At 34.6% G+C, this 19,624-nt stretch overlaps 1 protein-coding gene across 7 annotated transcripts in view; it reads right to left on the bottom strand.

The window, feature by feature from the left end:
* The window catches only part of Btk (tyrosine-protein kinase Btk29A), a 739,841-nt gene that overhangs the window by 311,087 nt on the left and 409,130 nt on the right, over positions 1-19,624 (bottom strand). For 2 of the 7 annotated variants that reach the window (XM_068358841.1, XM_068358859.1), the window contains exon 1: positions 10,120-10,228. The exons of 4 other annotated variants lie outside the window; for them this stretch is intronic. The gene's annotated coding sequence lies outside the window, so the exon portion shown is untranslated. Of the gene's footprint in view, positions 1-10,119; positions 10,229-19,624 lie in introns of those variants that run through there. One more of the 7 variants, XM_068358851.1, reaches the window with a different exon arrangement.

The following is a 19,624-nucleotide window of genomic DNA, read 5'->3' as shown; positions in this document are numbered from 1 at the left end:
AATAACTTTCACTACATCTGGGGCTACACCCGAGCCACTCCATGACGACTAAATCCTTTAAAAACCTGTACAGTAATTGCATTTCGTCTCTTAACCATGGAATACAAAATTAAACAAATAAACATGAAGCACGTTTGCCGCCAGCAAAGGCACAAAAGGCGCTGGATTCGAGAAACTTTCCATTCGTTTTCTTTTAGACCAAACAAGTAACTTTAACACAGCAAACATAACAAAAGAGATTCAATGTAGACGCACGCACACATAAAGAATCTGTCAAGATATGAAAGGATCTAACAGTTGAGGTTGTGAGCAATTTCCAAATTTGTGGGTTCATTCTAGATCCACTCTCATACCGCGGGCTCAAATTTTGCCTGCATAAGACGTATAAATAAAAGCAAGTATATGTTAAACATTAAAGGCAACTTTGGAGTTCGTAAAAGTTTATGGACAGTTAAATGGTTTTAGAAACTTTGAGGGAAACAAGTATACAACCAAGTAAATTTGTGATTCATTTAATCTTTGCACTTGTCTATCCAATGACTTGAAATAAAAACTTTCCGTTGATTCTCGGGAGAGTAGAATTCATCTTTGGTACAATATGAGATTGTAGAGTAGTCTTTTTTTTCTTTAACGCTAAATACAGAAGTATGAATGCTCAAATCATTCTTGGTCGTTGCAAGAGATGCGTATTAATGGATCTCTCTCTTTGAGAGTTGACAACAACTTTTCTTTTCTTTGTTAATTTAAATAGCTCGGGAAATACAGGAGAAAACAAGAAATTTCCTATTCTTGACAAATAAACTAAATCAATTTGACCCCTGACCTCGCTAATTCCGCAAATTATCTATTATATTAAATTTACGGTATACAGAATTTAATAGTGGTTAGTTCTATCAACCATACAATTTTTTTCTCTCTATCCCAAGATCCACAACTGTCGACAACTGTACATATTTTTTTTTTTAGTAAACTAGTATCAAACCCATTGCTACCATAATACTATGTTGGTCCTTCATGAAGTAGAGAGAGAGAGAGAGAGAGAGAGAGAGAGAGAGAGAGAGAGAGAGAGATGGCAACCTATTACTAGTTCATGTAATTCAAACAAGTCTGATCGGCCCCAAAAAACTACATCATACCTAAAATAGAAACAGAAAATTCCCATTCTTTACCTTTGTTTTTATTTTGCATTCAGCTTGTGCTATGTAAATAACTGATAAGAAGAAAGGTTGGACACACATAGAAACTTGAAAGCCTCTTTGTATGTTTTGGAAAAAATATATAACATTAATGCGCTGCAGTAAACAGATATCAACATTTGCACAGAATAGCTTTTAAGCCCAACCTTCGCAAAGTAAAGTATCTATAGACCAGGCTACAGTATACAATCACCAAACGACACAACTAAAAATCTAAGATGGTCCCACACCGCCATTTGTCTTTCAACGATACAGATGCTCATAAAACTACAGCCAATAACAATCAAGACGAAAGCTTCTTTATCTATTCTCTTGAATATTACTAATTATCGGACGCTTCTTGGCAACCCTTCCGTAACCTTCCACATCCTAAGTCTATTCTATGGATCTTGTCCCATACAACACACCCGTCCACCGGAGAGGAAGGAATCCTGGCTGGCCTATAGCCTGTCGCCAAATAAGGTGTTGCGCCATTAGGATTCAGCTATGTTTGGTAGGTAAAAGGGAATGAAGGATTCGGAAAAGGTGGGCACAGGAGGCTGCTGCTGCTTGTCTTCTGTGAATAGACGTCGGCCTCACGGAACGATACGCAGAGATACTTGCAAAATATTGCAAGTATCGTACAATTACTCCAGTTTTTCTCTCAAAATTATCCTCTTAGATAAATTATGCAACTTTTACAATACGTGAAAAATAATTGCCAACAATCGATTATACAATTATGAAAAATAACAATCATTAACAAAATCAGTTATTCCAAAGCATATTATGCAAACACCACGGCCCCTAATTAGAATACAAAGAAAAAATGCAGCAAAAGTAATCAGATGGAGAAAAGCACACCTTAAAACAGGAAGTTAGACAAAAGACTTTCCAGCGTATATTCTTAATTGTTATAGATGTATCAAGTGGGTTGGATGTGGACTTAATTTTTTCAAATCAACGTACCCTGCTTTCTTTAACGACCAGGCAACTGGCTTTATTCCAACCACCCATCCCCGTTAGGAACGAAGCACTTTCTCTACCATCGTTAGCTTCCGTATCGAGAGGCTTAGAAATGTCTGCGTGCAAGAAGCGATAAGAGTCCTCTTGTCAGTGTCCAACGCGGAAGAGTAATTCTCTTCCTATCGCTCAAACTCAAAAAATGGGATAAGAAAATCGCTATCATTACAGGAAAAAAAATTCCTTCATTTTTATTTTGCTCCCAACTCGTGTATATATATATATATATATATATATATATATATATATATATATATATATATATATATATATATATATATATATAAATATATATATATATATATATATATATATATATATATATATATATATATATACACACACACACATATATATAATATATATATATATATATATATATATAGATATATATATAGAGGCTACGTAAAATTTGGAAATCAAATCGCCTGAAATTACATATAAAAATCAGTCTATATATCAGTTTAGTGAGATCGGTGTTACTGTATAGACATGAGTCATGGTATGGCAATTAAACAATTTCCAATAGATTTAGTAGATTTGAGAACAAAGCCCTCAGAAGGATATTGGGAGTAAGTGGCAGGTCATGATTAGAAATGAAACTATAAGAGAGATTACTCGAATGCCTTATGTGGATAAGATTAAGATGAGGGGTAGATGGAGATTGTTTAGGCATTCTCTTCGCACTCCGCAAGAGAGATTAGTTCACCAAATGTTCAGCTGGGATCCACAAGGCACTAGAAGAGTTGGAAGACACAGACCTACATGGCTGAGGACTATGAGGCGTGAAGTAGGAGATGATGAATGGAGAAGTATTGAATTAAAAGCTCAAGATAGAGACTACTGGCGAAATCTAACCGAGGCCCTTTGCGTCAATAGGCGTAGGATGAAATATATATATATATATATATATATATATATATATATATATATATATATATATATATATATATATATACATATAAATAAATAAATAAATAAATATATATATGTAAATATATATATATATATATATATATATATATATATATATATATATATATATATATATATATATACATACAGTATATATGTCCAATTAATTTCTCAATGTTAAATTCGATAATAATTCCTTTCTGGTTTTCATCTGATTGGACAACGCTACAACCGTTCACATAAAGACAAAACAATTACAACTTTCTCGCGGAAGACCACATTAGCTCTTGCGACAGAGATTGGCCGGGAGAGGGGGGTGGGTGGGGTGGGAGAAGCGAAGGTGGACGAAGAGACTTCAAAGAATTTACAATTAACAATAGAGATTTTGAGACTTTGAGAAAGGAACTCTTAAATGAAAGAGACAAGGGAAGAATTTTGCTATGAAAGATAAGAGGGATTTGGCATAATTTTAAGTTTGTAAATAGAGACGAGTTTTACGATTAAAACTCTTCACAATCAAAGAAAACAAAATGGGTTTTGTTATCAAAGACATGAGAGAGAGAGATAGAGATAGAGAGAGAGAGAGAGAGAGAGAGAGAGAGAGAGGGGGGGGGGGGGATTTTCTTAAACACATGACTTGGCATTACGTCAATAAATTAGTTGTCTGGAAATATTTCAGGAAAATCTGATTGAACGCGACGAAAAGGGAAATTAAGATTCAAATCTTATCATATTAAGTTAAAATATATTTGTTTAATCAAGTTCCCCTGCATTTTATAATCACTTAGTTTATATCGATGTTCGAAACTATCGTGCTTTTTTTTTCCTTTTTTTTTTTTTTTTGCAGCATAAGTCTCCCCTCTGCACTCCAGGTCTTTCGATCTCCGGATTCAGTCAACAGTGACTAGAACGTAGACGGATGAGCAGTCAGGGTATAATCACCAGCGGTCAATCGAGTGCATAATGTAATCGTGTCCACGACGGTATGAGAATAGCAACCTCATTTCTTTGACATAAGCAGAGAAACAGAAAAGTAACAACAGAACCAGTCTTATATGGAAAAGGAATCTACTACTATTACTACTACACACACATTATATATATATATATATATATATATATATATATATATATATATATATATATATATAAACACACACACACACTGTATAAGCAAGTCTCATGCGGCCTTGCCTTAAAATAGCCAAAATACTCCAACAAAGCAAAGAATTTCCTTCCTCTTGGGCGGCCTGATGTTCACTCAAAGTTTAGCAAGAATACGAGAAGCGATTATAGTCTTTGAGTAAGTTTGCGGTCAGGTAAATGCTGTAGGTGGTTATTACCCACACTAGCACTATGTATATATTTATAAACTCAAATAGTAAGTCTATATCAAAACGATGAAGTTGAATATTAAACCACGCTCACTTTTTTCAATATTCCCACAATATTCTTCTTTCAAGATGAGGATCTTTTTCTTCCATCGAAGTTAGGTTCCACCTTTTTTTTTATCTCAAGACTTAGGCAGAATAAGGATCCAGGTCCAGCCCGTCCCAACGGCCTTCGTTCAAAAAATGAAACCGATAAAATAGCAAGGACGTGCTCGAGAAGCAAATCCGATTTTCTTTCATTCATGACTGCGATAGAAAGGACATCGGAAATTGACCGAATGAAAATTTTCACTCATCTGAACAACAATGTATTATGTATTATCTATAAAATATTTATTGTTGTTGCTTTTGCAAGGCCAGTGGTTTTCAAAGGAGAATTCACACAAGTGATTTCGGTATTAATTCTCACTGATAATTGTTAGTTACCACTAAGGATCCACTAAGGATAAGAATTTGATGACAGCTATTCTAAACGTTGTTTCATTAGATTAAGAATACCTAATTGAAACTAATTAAAATTCCCCAATAAGTCAAAATCTTGTAAGATTTATATTCTAGTAAATACAAGAATACAAATTTATACTAAATGGCATTTCCTAATACATACAATAACGTCTGCATTGAACTATGTCGAAAAAAAAAGAAAAAAAAAATCTGCATTACTAGAATTATCTTCGCCAGGAGGTTAAGTTTTGATAGGCGTGTATTTATTTGTTTGTAAGTCTGTCTGTGTGTTTGTGATTCGCTCAACTTAAAAACTATTTGCCCGAATTTCATCAAGTTTGGTGGGATGATTGGACATGACAATTTGATTAGATTTGGGAGAGGTTGGGTCAAAAGTCAATGCCAAGGTCACGAAAAGCTTAAAAATTTCCTTTTGCCATATCGTGGCCAATTTTAATTTACATAAAACTATTGCCACAATGTGCATAATTTAATTGCCTATCTTGTGATATACAACAGGAAACAGTGATGTCATTACCCTTGTTTATTCACGTTTGTATGTTTGTTTGTTTGCGATTCGCATAACTCAAAAAAAATATTCGACCGAATCTCATGAAATTTAGTGAGACGATTAACCATGATCCAATGACAATTTGATTAGATTTTGGGAGTAATTGGGTCAAAAGTCAAGGTCGAGATCAAGAAAAGGTCAAAAAAATCAATTTTCTATATGATGGTAAATTTTTATCCGATTTATATGAAACTATTTCCAAAATGTGCATAATCTAATTACCTATCATGTGATGTCGCATTTGTGAAGGTATACGCTTTACCGAGCGCCCGTTCTAATTAGCTTAAAAAGTTCACTCGACATAATTTCACCTCTTATGTAAAAAAGGCAAAATTTTTCATCATAAATTCCAAAAAGGTCATGCTGCAGACGAAGGCCATGGAAGGCATTACCATCTATCCAGTTTGCATTCACGAAGCCAAAATTACCAAGCGGTAGGATCACTTCCATTTGACACAAAGAGTGACCACGGATACTTTACTTCTTCACTTTCAAGAGACAATTTTTTCTAGTGTAAGTATTTACCTGTCGCGCTTCATCACACCAATGTATTCTTAATTACATCTCTCTCTCTCTCTCTCTCTCTCTCTCTCTCTCTCTCTCTCTCTCTCTCTCTCTCTCTCTCTCTCTCTCTCTTTCATAAAAGCTACTTTCTGAACAAAAGGGAAAACAGCTATTCATAATCAAATGATAGTGTTATAATACAGAGCAACCTAAAGATTTTACCTACCCTAAATCGGAATAAAATGGGGAAAATGAAAAACAGATGAGGGGTGAGGCTAAGCCATCAAGGAAGAGATTAATCAACACTTTAAAAAAAATTATTATGAATTAGGATATAGAGAAGAAGGGAGAGAATTCCACGTCTTGGCAGAAGGAAAGAGGCAGTCAATGGCTGAGTGCAAAACTTTTAACCACCCTCAATTTTTTATATGCTATTTTATCCTTCTGCATGAAGCATATCTAGGTTTATTCCATAATTATTGACAATTTTCACTGAAAAGAAAGCGTTTCAATTAATTGTTGCTTCAAAAACCAAAATGCTAAAACTGGAGGACAAAGCATGACATTAAGAAAAGCAAAACGTTCCACTTAAAGAATTACAACGTAGAACTAGAAGCAAAAATGGTGTAAAATATGACTGGTAGATCGATTTATTTACAGTAGACTGACAGCAAGACAGGCAGAAAGTGACAAAAAAGAGCTGGACAAAACAGATGAGAAAAAATGGAGTTTACTTTTTTCATTCCATGCTCACATTAACCATTAACATTCCTTTTCCTGAAAAACATCAAAACACAAACAAACGACCCTATTTTCCTCTCCCGCAAACACCCAAGAGCAACAAGACGCAGGCAATCACGACACACCATCGTGCAATGGAGCCAGCCCGTAATTACCAATTCCGCCATTCAAGCACAACAACGATCCATTCGCCAACAAGCTATTTTCAACTATTGTGTTCAGTTGAGCAAAGGAAATCACAAAGGAAACCTTGAGAGGGAATTGAGGTGTGAGGTGCGAATAACTCACTCACATCAATCACGTGATACACGAATGCTGCTTCGGTGAGAGACTATAGCTTATCCTTGCAGGGAAATACATCATTAATATCAGTGCATTTCAAACTATTACTATTATCAGCTAAGTTACAACCCTAGGAAGGAAAGCAGGACACTATAAGCCGAAGGGCCCCAACAAGGAAAAATAGCCCATTGAGGAAAGGATACAAGGAAATATATAAACTACAAGAAAATTAATGAACAATTAAAATAAAACATTTGAAGAACAGTAACAACATTAAAATAGCTCTCCCGTATATAAAGTACAAAAACTTAAAAAAAACAAAAAAAAAAAAAAACATGCATATCCTATAAAACTTCAAAAAGATAAAAGAATAAGAGAAATAAGATATAATTGTGTGTCTCAGTGTACCCTCAAGCAAGAGAATATACTCGCTAAATACATAAATTAGAGGCATGATCATTATTATCAATAGTAATATTACAGTACGCATGTTTACTACGATAAAAGGCAAGACATACATTGAACATAGCAGACATTGGCGTAAATTATCAAATCTTCTACGTAAAATATTATTGATTTGCCATCCTAGGAGCTAATCTTATACTAATTACTTTTCACGATTTACATAAAAAATCAATTATCTCTTTAGCTTTATGCGAACTAATTAGATTCTAATTATAATTTCTATTATTTAAATCGATATTATTCATTTGTATATTTTTGGAGCTACTTATAAAATAATTATTTTCCTGATTACGTTTCCAGCCTTACTCAAATATTCTCTTTCATTACCTGCCTTTCTTTACTTGGATGTGATTAAACTCATGGCCTTATGAAGCTTGTTAGGGTTCATTATTGTCTTTTCCATGAGAATGTACGATTGTAATAATAATAATAATAATAATAATAAGGTAATAAAAATAATTGAAAAAATATGTATTAATAAATCAACAGCTAGGTATCGATGATTATTTCATTGGAGCTGTAACGTCAGTTACATAGAGTATTGAAAATTCAATCAACATTCGAAATAAAATTACCACCAAAATTCTTTAAATGAGAGAATGAAAACTTCCATGTAAGTATCTAATTTCAAGAACAAAATATGCTAACATTAATGTTATGCCTGAATAGAAATAAGAGTTAAATTCCTTTACAGTCGACGGTCAGTCTTTAACGGAACAGTTTTCTGTGAAGTAACCTTCTTCAACCCCACCCAGCACGCAAGGGTTGAACTGGTCAGAAAAATAGCAATGGTTCCACCTATTTTTTCCTTAAAATTTCTTTTCAATCCTCCACTTTCTACAAAACTTATCTGCAACCCCTTCACTTTGCTGAAAGATCCTAAGCAATTTCGCTTGAGCTAAACAACCCCCTTCAACCCAACCTTACCAGCCAAGCAGAAAAACTTGGATAGAATTCCAGTAACATTTAAACACCTGAGAGAGGATGAGGATGAGGAGGTAAAAGGGAGAGGGAAATTATTCCGCAAGGAACTATGTGGCCTTCTGAGAAGCGATAAAATTATCATCTGTGCAAATCAATTGTGTAAATAAAGTATGAACCTACAAAAAAAATATCTGATTGAAATTTACTAAGAAAAAATATAATCGTAAATTAACTTCTGTGTAATAAAAATTCAATAAAAATACATAAAAAAATAACAAACTAATTAACCGACAAAAAAATGGGAATAATGAAACCTTATCGAAAGGTTCAACTTCAATCAATCTCACCAAAAAAACAGGAGAAAACCAGCAGGCTGAATTTTCACACGAATTTCCTGACATTTACAGATGAGAAAAAAAAACATGTTTCGAGTATGCAATCATCCCAGACAGTAAATGCTCATTAACAGATGACAGCTACTGGTTTCAATGATTACTGAATCTCAATACGATTCCGTCATCAAAATACCTGTCACACTGCCATAGGGCAACAAATGTAATTCCTCAACCACATTAACAATATCCTATCCAGCAGCAAAAAGGGCCCGAGTTAATGTTGAGGGTTATATAAGACTACATGGCAATTACAGGAATGCAACTGCTCTACGGTAATTAAAATCTCGTATTGTTTTTATTATAGATTTTTTTTTTTTTTTTACAAATCTAACGGAATTTAGAATTAAGAAATCCCATATTTCAATTGACATGTAGGCTGGCAGATTTAATACTTCAACTATCCATTATCTTATTAAAAGTCTAATCAAATTATCAATGAAGAACAAGTGAATTCATATATATAACCTTAAATATCACACCAAGAAATTAAACAATCATGTAACATAGAATGTTCTTCCACAATATCATTCAACAGTAAATGTCATATAATTCTAGATATACATACATAAATACATACATATATAAATATATATATGTATATATATATATATATATATATATATATATTACACACAAACAGATATCAGTTATTAATACACTGTATAGATCTGTACCATCAATACAGTAATAGTTCACTGTGAAAAGTTAGATACTTGTTTCATTACACACAATATTTGACATTACGTCCTCATTTCTCTGACTGAAGCGTTGAAATAGTACAATGAAAACACTTCAGAACAACCGAACCATTAATGTTTCACTAAATGTATTCTCCTTTTTCCTGATTTTAACTTTCATTGGCGAATCATTACTTCCTTGCCAAACAATTACAAAAGTGATCAAAAGTTAATTTCTTCAAAACACAAAAGAAGGAAAGACTTTATTTCCTCGCAAGAATTCATCGCTTGATGAATTTCACCTGTTGTTTTTCCTCCCTTCGAAATTAATAAACAATGACCCATAGGACCTTAAAATAGATCTCAACAAACTTTTAAAGGCTCTTATTAATTAGATAACGTCTTTATCTAAACCCAATCTTGTTCGAGCTTTTCACATAAGTCATTCAATCCTGTGGAAGCGTTAAAGATAATTTTTTCCACATACGAACATTTTGTTCTATGTTGCTCGCAATCCAAACTAGCTATTATTATTTCACTCTATGTATGCACATGATGGGCGATTTATCATAACAATTATTGAAATACTGTGAAGTTCAGCAGCGGTCGTACCGGCGAGAAATCCGGGGAGGGAGTAGCGCACTCCGACACGAGAAACACGACAGACACACGCACACACAAAGCGACCACCACCACGGCCACACCACCACTGATGCGCTTTTGGACCTTTTGCCTCCTCCTGCTCCTACTACTCCTCCTTCCTTCCTTCATCCTCCTCCTCCTCCTCCACCAACTCAAACATCCCACCACCCCCATCCACCCTCATGACCTCCGATAGCGAGGAATGAGAGAGAGAGAGAGAGAGAGAGAGAGAGAGAGAGAGAGAGAGAGAGAATTTTTGTGAAGGAATGAAGCAAGGAGAAACTATAATATCTGTCCTTAAAACACTACCTATAACAGAGAGAGAGAGAGAGAGAGAGAGAGAGAGAGAGAGAGAGAGAGAGAGAGAGAGAGAGGTCCCTCCTCTACTTGACATGACCTGTAGAGAGATAGACACACAAACACACAAAGAGAGAAGAGGAACCCCTCCTCTACTTGACATGACCTAGAGAGAGAGAGAGAGAGAGAGAGAGAGAGAGGTCCCTCCTCTACTTGACATGACCTGTAGAGAGATAGACACACAAACACACAAAGAGAGAAGAGGAACCCCTCCTCTACTTGACATGACCTGAGAGAGAGAGAGAGAGAGAGAGAGAGAGAGAGAGAGAGACCATGGCCAAAATCCGACGTTGCTGTAATGGTGAAGGTGAAATTAAAAGTCTGGTAAGAGAAATGACGATGCATTTGCAAGAGGCTAAGGGCATCCACGTAGATTCAGCTTGACCCACAGGTAAGATGGGTTAACATTTAACACATAATGGAATGGCCTCTGTGATTGGATGAGCAGATTTCTGAAAGTATGGGTTGGATGGAGTGAAATGAGGATGGGATTACAGCGTTAGTTTTTTTTTCCGTATAGAGTAAGAATTCCTGCCAAATAGCATGTAAAGAGACTCAGTCTTTCTTACTTAGTAAAAGATAAAAAAAGACAGGATTACAAACTACTAAACTTTGTAGTTTTGCTGTTTAGAGAAATGCTACTATATTTCCTGCCAAAGGCATTAAACAAATTAGCATTTAAGAAATAGATAATAAAACATTTCTGAATCTCGCAAACAGGAATTTACATAAAATTACTATTGCAAATAAAGACAAAAATTATTAAAAAATAATCAATTGGGTCGCTTAAAAATAGTTTCTTTTCAAGGTCATTTTAATAGTGATGTTAGCACGTGGAGGGAAAAAAAAATATCTTGGCTTTTAGGTCTGTACTCTTCGGCCTTCGAACAAGATGAAAGTCTCTAGTTATGAAGATATTTAGCCTGTTGGCTCATCTATTCCTCCCCCTAAAAAAACCTTTAACTATACTCCTCTCACGTTCATACAATTCATCTTCTTTGGTCATTTCGTTTGTATACTTCCGGGCTCTGTTCGATATTATTCTTTAGGGCTACATTAGTGCAACTTATTATTGTACAATTTGTATTTGCCTTTCCGTGGCATAATTTTCTACAAATCTCTCGAGAAAAATAAATTTCCTACTGTCACCTCTGAAATGCCAGTTGCATTTCTCTGCTATCTCAATATCTTGAGAAACTAAATGATTCACGGCCCCGATGATAAGTTTCTATTCCAAGTAACATCCTCAACGAGTTTTCTCCTCATAAGCTAGGTGGGGAATATCCATACATTCAATTGAGCATTACTTTGATCCTATCGGTACCTAGCATTTGGGTAGACATTTTGATATCTTGAGATAGTAACTCAGAGCACTGCTTAGGCATCAAAATTGCTGTTCTTTTCACGTGCCTTTTTAGGTCTAAACTGAACATGACCTTGGATCATTTCCTTGCAATCGAAATGATCGTAAGATTACATGCTTTACTTGTTGAAAAATATGAAATGTCAAACTTGTGAAAAACATAAAATATATATTGAATAACATTTGATAGCATTTGTTTCTGAAGAAATGCTGACTTAGGAGATGTGCCAAGCTAGGGTGATTATCAATAACAACAACGATCAAAATGACAACAATTATTATTACTAATATTGGAGCACCTAGTGACACACCCCTTTTCATGGGATTAAGTGAGTTATTCGAACATTCTGATATTGATAAGAGGCTTGCCAACCCTTGCACCAAATTGAGAACATTCTTCACAATCACACAATTACAAATCGTAGAAACTGACGGCCTTAGGGCCAGGGACGTACAACTAAACGATAGGCTCTCAAGGTCCTACGCAAACAAAAAGATTTACTATTGAACGCTCCCAATTAACACACTGTCTAATGAAATTCGAACAACCAAGCAAAAGGTCTCTAGTATTCCTTTTCAGAATACACAATGTGCTTCAACAGGAAGTGCCAGGCTACTAATGTGTGTCAATGACTGTAATACAGACATTTTCTACAAATTCTGTCGAATATGTTAGGTACAAGGAATGCAAAAATAAACTGCAATGTTAATAATTATTATATCAAATGCCGACTAACAATAGGCACGTATACACATAAATGAACTTTCTACTGGTAACATGCAAGTAAACAAATAAAAGAGTAATACATAATACTTTTAAAGTTCATATTTACTATCATAAAGTTTCCCAATTTTTTCAAACAAATGATTTCTAACTTTTCTCATACCTGTTATTTATCACTAAATTCTCTTTAGTTCTTACCATTATTTCTAAAAACATTTAGTTCCACCTGGAATTCCTTTTCACAAGACATTTCTTACTTTATTTACTAAACACATCACATACTTTTCAAGAGGTATTTCTCTCCTTATAAAAAGTATTTCTCATTCTACCAGAATGGAAGTCTTATTTCAATTTGCCATGAAAGTTTAAACGTTCTCTTCTTGCCAACTATCAACAATTTTCTAGCGTCTTTAAACGACACATTTCCCGAGACTTTTTGTTATATTTCAATTTCTTTCCATTAAAACCTTATTTCTCGCAATTATAACATTTATCTAAATATGCCACCTATATCTAGAATGAATTCGCACTCCCATACCCTATTTATCGAGGATTTTTCATCCGTCGCACAACCCTGCCTCTCCCAGCCCCTTTCTCTCTCGCAAGAACTTTCACTCGATAAATAACAGAAGTAACTAACATTGCAACAGACCCCGTCGTAACGTGGACTTCGGCTCGTTTCTTTCAAGACTCGGATACTATTTCCATTTACTTTTAATTCAAGTTCTTGCCCCTGGCTGCTGACGTGATTATCACCTCATGTTACTTGCTACCAGACTTGTAGAATTGTAATTAGTGACCACACCTTCGAATCTCTCTCTCTCTCTCTCTCTCTCTCTCTCTCTCTCTCTCTCCATGTCTCACTTAAATAGGTATTAATTAGAATTAAATAATAATAAATTTGCACATAGTCTGTAAATACGCGCAATCTCACGTACCTACACGGCACAGGAAGTAATGAAAATTACAAGGTAGAGCATGCAAAGCATTCCGGTATTGATAGTAAGGTCAAAAGAAAAGCAAAAATGACTGGAGAGAATATTTAGACAGGATAGCAGATGAGGCTGACAAAGCTATGAATTCAGGGAGTGGCTATGGTGTAAGAATTGCTCATAGAATTATTAATTAAATCTCTATGGGGCAAAGAAGAAGAAGCATATACCCATCAAAAAGAGAGATGGATATGTTATAACAACTGAAGAGGAAGGAAGCCAACGTCGGATTGAACACTTTAGTGAGGTCATGAATAGGAGATACGAAGGGAATAATTCAATTGATATACCTGAAGCCGAGGAAGACCTTGATGTCCCCATGAATGAATTAATTGTGTTTGAAGTCAAAGCTATCCTTAAAAAAATTTAGAGATTGAAAGCCCCTGGATACGGTGGAATAACTTCTGAGATGATATTGGCCGAAAATGAAGTAACTCCCAGAATATTCACAGGATTATTTTGTAGAATGTGGCGTGAAGAGGCAAAATGTGATGAATAGGAAAAAAAAAAAAAAAAAAAAAAAAGGTCTGACTGATTGGAATTATTACAGAGGCATCACGCTTACGTCAGTTGTCATGAACACATATACTATGCTTATTTTAATGAGACTAGACAGAAATATTGGTGAAAATCTGAAAGATTAACAAGCAGGATTTAGATAAGGTAGAAGTTGTACTGACCAAAGTTTCATTTCAAGACATGTATAGCAATGTGTAGCATATAGAAATCCATTTTTGATGATATCTGTACACTATGAAAAAGCCTTTGATAGTGTGCACCAGCCAATTTTGTGGAGAGTCCTTTGTTATTATGGAGTTCTTCTTAAATTGTAAATTTAATTAAGTCTGCTCAAGAGCATAGTAAGTGCAAAGTTAATGTTAATGGAGTCCCATCAAATGAATTTCCAGTGAACAGTGGAGTACTCCAAGGGAATGTGTTGTCACCTATGCTGTTTATCCTCCTAAAGGAATTTGTAATGCATAGAACAGTTGGGGATGGTGGAGAAGGGTTGGACTAGATTGGTAATAGGAATTAGCTAACTTAGAGTATGCTGATGACGCTGTCCTTATCAGCATAACACCCCAGGATTTGCAATGCTTGCTTACCAGAATGTATGAAATATCAAAGGAGGTTGGGCTCAAGATAAATAGATGATAACAGAATATGCAATGGAAGATGAAATATCACTGGAATGAGAAAGGATTAATGAGGTAAAATCATTCAATTATTTAGGAATTATGACCACTAATACAGAGTCAGAGTCTTTAGAATTGGAATTTAAAGAGATGGAAAAAAATGGCAAATCTAAGTAAAATTTGGAAATCAAATCGCCTGAAATTACATATAAAAATCCGGCTGTATATCAGGTTAGTGAGATCAGTGTTACTGTATGGACATGACTCGTGGTGTGGCAATGAAACAATATCCCACATATTTTTTAGACTTGAGAACAAAGTCCTCAGAAGACTATTTGGATTGAAATGACAGGACATGATTAGAAATGAAACTGTAAGAGAGATTACTCTAGTGTCATATGTGGATAAGATCATTGTGAGGGGTAGATGAAGATGGTTTGGTCATGCTCTTCGCACTCCCCCAGAGAGATTAGTTCACCAAACATTCAACTGGGCTCCACAAGGGACTAGAAGAATTGGAAGATCAAGGCCTACATGGCTGAGAACTATGAAGTGTGAAGTAGATGATGAATGGAGAAGTATTGATTTAAAAGCTCAAGATAGAGACAACTGCCGAAATCTAACCGATACCTTTGCGTCAATAAGCGTATGTATATACACATATATATATGTATATACACATATATATACATATATATATATATATATATATGTATATATATATGTATATATATATATATATATATATATTTGTGTTTGTACGTACAACTTAAAGAAACACGTAATGTTCAGATACAAAAATCACTGAGAAAAACCCAAAACAAAATCCTGATCGGTTTCGTCTTGCAGCAATAAAATAATAACATTATATATATTGGGGTACGAACAAACTTACAACCATCTGGATATGAATAGAAAAGATATGCAGGACAAATAGATTGGAAGAGTTGAGATTGTTTCCATCTTTAATTAAGCTTTACAATTCCATACATAAATGTATACAGTTTTTATTTTCTCTGGCATAAGCAAACCAAGTTTTTTCTCAGCTTTCTTTCATCTTAAGAAATACGAGATTACTGTATATACTACTAAGGGGAGATCAAAATTTTAGATGGAACACGCTACTCCAACCATAAATTCTAGATTCCTTTACTACAAAAATAGGAAATTAATATAAAAATACTATTTCTTTCAGTGCAGATAAAAATTCTATTTCTTTTAGTTCGTATAAAAATACTGTTATAAGCATCATCACAATAACAAATAGATCCCTATTCTAAAGCCTTCACAATAGTAACTGTCTCCCTTATAATCAATGTTAATCTAACAATAACAATAGTTAAAAAACATATTTACCAACACTGCTATCTTATGTCAACCCCATTGAGTAATTTTCGTATGTAAACTTTTACTGTCCAGTGAAGGACTGCAAACAACTTGGTCTGACTCGGGAATTCAAATTTCATAATTTTCGCGGCACTCTCCATCCGAGAACATCTTTGGACGATAAGGCAACCCGGTATCTCGTCTTTAACGGACCTTCATAAGGCTGACTTTCATACTAATTTCAATTAAATCATTCTCGCTGAGAGAGAGAGAGAGAGAGAGAGAGAGAGAGAGATAAAGGAAGATGATCAAAAGGTTCACACGAAAATGGGAACATCCGTTTTGAGATTTTCGGGGTATGTTCGAATATATGATTTCCTTACAGGGGCTGCGCAGCCTGTAACCGTTTTATTTGAATTGTTTAAAGTTTCGGCAAAACTCCACTTTAAACACATACACTATTTTGTTATCAAGATCATAATAACATGCAGGACTAGCGTTTACTTTTTCATTTCTTCTTCCAAGTACATATTTATATAGAAAACCAAAATATAAAATCTTACGGCTTCCTCGTCATTATACTCCCATCAAAATTTCGTGTCAAAGGAACAGGGATTACAAGCTCTTCCAAAGTTGTGTAGTAAAAATCATGCAATAATCTACAGTATGTACTTAGCCTAACTTTGCAAGAAACGATAAAGAGATTAAAGAGCCGATCAAATCAAATAAAATATTTGTTACTTGAAAGAAACAAATGCAACAAGAGAAGGGAGCAAATCTTGTTATGAAGCGAGACACAAAAAGGTGATACATCCGACCACCAGCATCTTCATCATCGCACTCACCGCACTCATAATTAACAAGGGTCACAAAAATTATCTCAACCGGTGTGGATTCTCTCTTCTGGGATGAATGGCAATCTTTTAGTCGGCGTTGATTACTGGCAATGGAAAAATTAACACCCCATTCAAGTAGCGTAATTACCCAGCATTCCTGCAATTCTCGACATAACGGTATCAAAATTAAATGGAATACTTTACATCGCCAGTGGATTCCTATTCCTAACTTAAATGTCAAATAAATTACTTTTTTAATCGTAAATATACATTGCTAAAATAATTCCCAATAATTCAAAGCAAATGGCCTTCATGTTATGTAGCGGCATTATAGATTTTGTTTCTCGAAATGACTTGGATAATATTTTGGATGGAGTCATCTACCGATGACTTAGAGAGCTTGATGAAATTTTTTTTATTAGTAGCCCATTACGGCTCTCTGTTTACTCTATTAGTGAAGGACACATGCTTGAATACAGCTTTATGTGTAGCCAGCAGCTACCATGGCCAGTTGGCCACGTGTACTGGTTTGTTTCTCGAAAGGGGGTTAATGAGTCCATCAAGGAAGGTTACATGTGTTTAGGAAAATATAATTTCATACTTAATATCCAACGCTTATTTGTATTAAATCCCTTTAGACCAAAATTGGGAAATAAAATTTTCATTAATATATATCTCGGAAATCATTCAAGAGCGGCTTTCATAGAATATACAATGTTCTACAAGCGCATTTCTGCCAAATTTCCAAAATGTGAGTTCCCTTTTATCTATATTGAAATGAAATCGAAAAATACCAAATTTATACTTCTTAAAAGAAGTCATTTCTGTAAACGTTTCAAACGATTAAAAAATCCCATGACCAAATACAGTCAGCACATTGGGGTGATGATAACATGCCATATCTATCTCCGTAAACATAAGCGTTAACCTTGATAAAGATTGTTTTACAATTATCTACAATAAAGTAAAATAACATTTGTTATTTAGTAAGCTATTCTAATGTTTGGCAAAAACTAAAATAACATTTGTTATTTAGTAAGCTATTCTAATGTTTAGCAAAAACTCTAAGGTGATCACACACCATAATTAGCGACTACTTCGCTGTATAACTTACTGTAGAAAAGTGTAGATTTAAAGAACGGCAACATAAGGAAATCATCCAACTCTATTGGGGATAATGTGGCCGGAAGACGAGGCAGGAAGAAAGAGATAAAAGCACACGTGAGAAAAAACAACAAAGAGAGAGGAAGAAATAAAGTATTCAAGAGAACCGAGGAGTAGCCAAAGGAACGGATGATGGCCCCCGGGAGAGAGAACAAGGCGAATGAAGGGATGGCTGGCTGCGAGGATGAAGATTTGCCTTATCACAAAGCATCTCTTGCATGACCTTGGCAAGGGCTTGTCATCTTAACATAAATTTATACACACGTGTGCGAGTGCATTGCAAAAGAATTGAATGATGAAATTATACAAATACTTGAAGACGTTTCTCAATTTTTTTTTTTATATTACAATGTACAGCTGAAAATTCTTCTACCATTATCCATATTTAACAAAATTACACAATGTGAAAAATAAACAATGCACATAGGTATTCATTATCTATGTACTAAAAGTTTTCCTTAAACATAATTGTTTTAAATATTCTCGTTGGTATACATTTCGGACATTAAATGGGCATGACACACTATAATCAAGAATCACTAGAAAGTGGAATTAAACAAAAGATATTTCTATGATAATGACGATGCATAAGTGCGATAAGACTTGGCCATGAAAATAATTGACAATGATTACGATCAGTACAACGGGAAACATCAGTGATGAAATAACGTTAACACCAAAAGCATGTGTATGCACACGCCAGTGTATATAAAAAAGCATAATTATTTACCGCACTGCTACTTAAATCCAAGATATATCTCTTTAATAACAATTATGTAGACATGCGTTTATTGACACTAGGCTACATCTAAACTCTCTCTCTCTCTCTCTCTCTCTCTCTCTCTCTCTCTCTCTCTCTCAAAATAGAGGCAACAGTACAAATTGAATTTTTTTTCTCTGCCAGCAAGATTAGAAAATGTGAAACCCTTTCTCGTAAAATATTCACCGACATGCAAAGGCTGCACATCTACAACCACCTACCACATTTCTGACTTTTCCTTATGACTCACAAGAGAGAGAGAGAGAGAGAGAGAGAGAGAGAGAGAGAGAGGTTCCCTCCACGGTAGATGATAGCGTGGATTGTCTGTAATCAAGGAAAATCCTATGTAAAACAATATAACTCTCTATTTTTTTTCTTACATGCCATACTTTCTTGGTTCGCCACAACTATCATAAAATACAATAAAACTTCGGTACATAACCTTTTGTATATTTGAATTGTAAAAGGCGTCTTTCAAAGAATGAATAAAACATTGGCCGATTAGTGTAACGACTTTTCTATTGTTGAGAATAACAGTACATGGCTCATAAATGGTTTTAAAAGACCGTACACATCTAACAGCTAACGAAAGTTCATATGTCCACGACGGCCGAATGTTTCTAAAACGACGTTTTTATCACCTTAAAATTAACCAGAAACATATGCTTAGCTGAAGTGGCCGCTTACAGCCGCCATTTTTTTTTTAGCCCAAGTGGTAAATTTTATTTGTTTTTTATTTCGCAATGTCAAACAAAAAAAAGATAAAATAGTTAAATATGATACTCTAATTGTAATCCAAATGTAACCAGCTTTTCAA

The sequence above is a fragment of the Palaemon carinicauda genome, chromosome 2 (genome assembly GCF_036898095.1).
Source record: "Palaemon carinicauda isolate YSFRI2023 chromosome 2, ASM3689809v2, whole genome shotgun sequence".
Classification (NCBI taxonomy): Eukaryota; Metazoa; Arthropoda; class Malacostraca; order Decapoda; family Palaemonidae; genus Palaemon; species Palaemon carinicauda.
Note: the sequence above shows the minus strand (reverse complement) of the source record. Positions and strands in the feature narration are given on the sequence as shown.